Source organism: Etheostoma spectabile, chromosome 4 (genome assembly GCF_008692095.1).
Source record: "Etheostoma spectabile isolate EspeVRDwgs_2016 chromosome 4, UIUC_Espe_1.0, whole genome shotgun sequence".
Classification (NCBI taxonomy): domain Eukaryota; kingdom Metazoa; phylum Chordata; class Actinopteri; order Perciformes; family Percidae; genus Etheostoma; species Etheostoma spectabile.
In genome coordinates this window covers 33155254-33159468 of record NC_045736.1, presented here as the reverse complement: position 1 = coordinate 33159468, position 4215 = coordinate 33155254, and positions in this window count along the sequence as shown.

The following is a 4215-nucleotide window of genomic DNA, read 5'->3' as shown; positions in this document are numbered from 1 at the left end:
CTGATGGGACAGCAAAAGGAGCTGTCAATGCATATGGAGGGTCTAGTGTAGGAGCTTAATAACACCAGGAATAGCAAAAAGGAGGAAATGAGGAAAACAGATATAACATGAAATCAATTTCCCCATCGCCCTGATGGAGCCTCAGTCGATGCAGTTCTACAGATGGCCTGTGGGGGGCAGCAGTCCGCCTCTGCTGCTTCTAGTCTGCTGCAAATCTCACGAGAGAAGAACCGGAAGCACCAATAACGGCCATAGACAGTTGAAGAAGTAAAGGTAACGGCATTAACTGTCTGTGGGCATGGTCCCCGGGAAAGGTAGAAACCCAGTCGACCCGCTCTTTAACGCCAGAGACAGCACGCGGGCAAGAGGAGGTAGCTAGGCTACAAGAACTCAGACAGTTACTAAATCAGCAATAAGAAGTTCATACTGTGGCTGTGTCTACTGTGTTTGTTTGGAGTAACACTGTGTGATGAACCAGGTAAGAATTATTAACTTTTTGGTTAATTATGAGGACACGACTTTTTTAATTAGGTACCGCGTGGTTCACACGGTTAACCCTATCGTCTGAAGAGAACACCAACTGGGCCTTAGAACCATATACACAGATATTAAAAAACTGACAATGAATACAGCTTTTCTCCTTAACATTTTGTTTTTTAAAACCTTGTTCGTGGCTTTTTTGGCGCTTTTTCTCGAAGCTTGTCTGCTGTTTTCAAGGCATTCGGTGCCATAAGTCGCTTTTTTTCAATGTTTTTGGCACTTTTATCACTCTTGTATCATTTTAGTCGTCATTCTTTGACTTTTTTTACACGCTATTTTTGGACATTTTGTAAGTGAAAGAACCCCCCTTTGTGATGAAAAGGGGTCAGACGTGACCCCAGGACAACAGGAGGGTTACAAATGCCTTCCATTATGTTTTTGATATGTTTTGAGTTATTATCTTCACGTAGGCTAAACAAAGGTATTTCCTCTGGAAATTGAAAGTATCCGAATACAGGTAATGAAGTCGTTGACGTTCAACGCTTCCTGGGGGGAGGGGAGGACATATGTTAATTAGCTAGTTCATACAGGATGCCTCTCTTTCAGTTAAGGGTCCTTGGCTCAAAGAAGACCCCTGGTCTGCTATCTACAGTAGAATAGTGGAAACAAGTTACTGCATATTCTCACTAAATAAATCTTCAATGTTCATAAAAACTAATGAAGAAATGTTGACGTCAGAGTAGTGATTAGAGATCAGTTTGTCAGACATCCAGACATCTCTATGTTGCCTACATGGCATACACTAATTCTCAGATCCCTGCTGCACGTTCATAGGCGCTAAAACCGTGGGTGGCGTGGAGCTCGAGCACCCAGGGGAGACAATGAGCACCCCCGGGTGCCAGGCTGCCAGCAGGCCACATTCATTCAAATGAAACATGGCAGTTGGTGCAGTTGGCGTCTGTCATAGTGAGATTGGTTATGGCTCTGGGATGAAAACGCCTCTTTAGTGAAAGCCCCCCCTCCACCCCCCTCTATAGTGTGTGTGTGGGTGGTCAGCCTCGACTGTAAATCAACCTTGAGACCAAAATGGACAGATTTGTTATTAAAAATGCTAAATTTTTCTTTTTAAAGGACGTCCACCCTGTAGCTCCCCCAGAGGAAGATTCGGGTGTTTGATTCCTGATAACACAGGCCCAGACGGCAGCATCACCAAAGCCCTAGAAAACCTACGATCCCTGTCTGAAGAGCTGGCTCGACATTCTGGCATCTGCAATCCCTTCGGCAAGTACCAAGTCTCAGGGACGTCACTGTTACATCAGCTGCCTTTTGTTTAACTTGTGCTTTGCTGTGGGTGCTGCTGCATCTCCATCGACTGGTTATCACAGCCCTTTCTAAAGAAAACCCCCCCACCCCCCTATAGTCTACCTCTCCTAGGGGGGCAGAAGGTCTAAACACCGATGATCAAATCATCAGACGGTGACTCCGGCAGATTAAATAACAACCTTCATTGAAGTTGCGAATGGCTTCTTCTTACTTTGGTCCAGTCCGATTTTAGACAGTGAAAACAAGTCTGTTTAATAAACAGCGAAAACCAATTTCAGATGATTTCACGATGTTATGTCTCTGCCAAGGGAGGGAATATTTCCCAAACCTAACATGTTGTGCTTTGTTTTTTTTTAGGTGTCAGATCAGAGGGGAACTCAGGTGAGTCCTGATTTTGAACTCATTTGAAGAAATAGAAATTATGATTTGATATGAGAATATATCAGCTGTAACACATGAGATGTTGCAGTTCTGCAGAAGTGTTTGCAAATTAAAAAGGTAAGGAAGAAATGATAGAAGAAAAGGGCTAACATTAAAGGCTGAACGATCTAAATCTGGACAGTTCAACAACTATGAAAAATTGAACAATATCCACTTCTGTATAATGAATAGTGTTATACATTTGGAACATAGATGTGGAATTAATGAAGGAAAATATTTTCTGGCCTCTAATTGCAAGGACAGCTGTAGCGAGGGGGGGAGGCGCGCAGGCGTGTGCGTGCGTGCGTGTGTGTGAGAGAAGTTGCATTCTGAGTTTTACAATCTCATTTTCTATCGTTTCAGGGTCTCCAAATGTTGGATTGATGGTTGGTGTAGTTTGCCTGCTCACTGGACTGATGTAGCACCTGGAGGAGTGAGATGGAGATCTATAGACACTGGAATTTTTTTTACCACATTTCAGAATTTTAATGGACCAAGAATGACCCTGTTCACTCTGGGATCAGAAGAGACTGAATCAGATCAGAAGAGACTAAATGTCTGTAATAAAATGGATCTTTTAGTTTAACCATCAAGCATCCAGCTAACAGTGGAAGTCCCTGTTTTTGTTCTCCTATAATTAAATTAAAATCCAAACAGAAAAACCAAAGATTTAATTTCATTTTAAAAGAAAGTTGGTTGTTAGACCCCCGGCTGCTCCTCGTCCTGAGGGTCCGTGAACGGATGAATGAGGGACATAGAACCTGCTATATGAATATTATCCTGCTGCCTGTATTTGAATTCTACTGTCATGCTGTAAAAGAAATGTGAAGCTAAAGTAAAATACATTGTGCCTTATTTTTTATTTTGATATTGTTTATATGTTGACATTTGGGACGAGCATGCACTGCTTCTTTAACCCCTTAAGGTGCTAGGCCAGAGTCAGGTACAGTTATACACTGAGTGGCCAGTTTAATAGGTACACTGAGCTGAAACTAATGAAGGCCATGCAACAGCGCTGCAGTGGATCCTTGATGAAGATTGTGGCGTTTCATATTTTGTGTATTACGTAAAGGATGTGGTGCTGTCTTGCCATATACTGCCAGTTTCTTCTGTTATGTTGCCCGTCTCATTGATGTGAATTAGGGCAGGCTAAAAAACTGTTACACTGTTTCAACTCAAACTGAACTAGAACTGCTTCATTTGGGTGCACTGTTTTAGTTCCGTGTACTTGATAAACTGGACACAGACTTTTTCCTGGGAGATGAATATGGTTCATGTATGTTCATGTTGTTCACTGTTACACAATTGCATTGTCAGGTCATTCCAGGCAGCGCATTATCATTTGCATTCCAACGTTTGAATAAAACATGAAAAATGTCAAACATGTTGGGCTGTTTTGGTGTTTGGTCTTTGATAAAAGAAACTAGTTATTTTGCTGTATTGGTTGGAACACAAAATGATCCATCTTTTGCAAACATTTTCAAGATTTTTGGATGACAACCACTTTGAATACAAAGTAGCACAAACCATATTTAAAACAAAGCTTGTATGTTCACAGCTTAGTGAATGGATAGTCTAGCTGTGAAATAATTTGATAATTAAATGTTTCCATTTTCATGCTACTTTATAATCTGCTACATCTCAGGTGAATATTTTAATATGGACTCTACCACATTTGACTGACAGCTTTAGTCCCTTCCCAGATTTCTCCCCTTCCAGTCCAGTGAAAACCACGTGTCTCCAGATGTGTTGATGTTGAGTGTCTGTGATAAACTGAAGGAGAAGGGTTCACGTGTTGAGAAAAGTCTCTTTGCTACACGGACACTGTGGTTGAGCAAGGTAGACCATGAAGGGTTAGGATTAGGCCTCAGATTCTACTGCAGCACTAATGGTACTGAAGGTGGGGACGGACTGGATCAACTAGTAGGCATTTTGACGGTGTAGGCTATAACTGAGCATCTTCTGGGTAGCAGCTCATCTAGGAGTACAGGG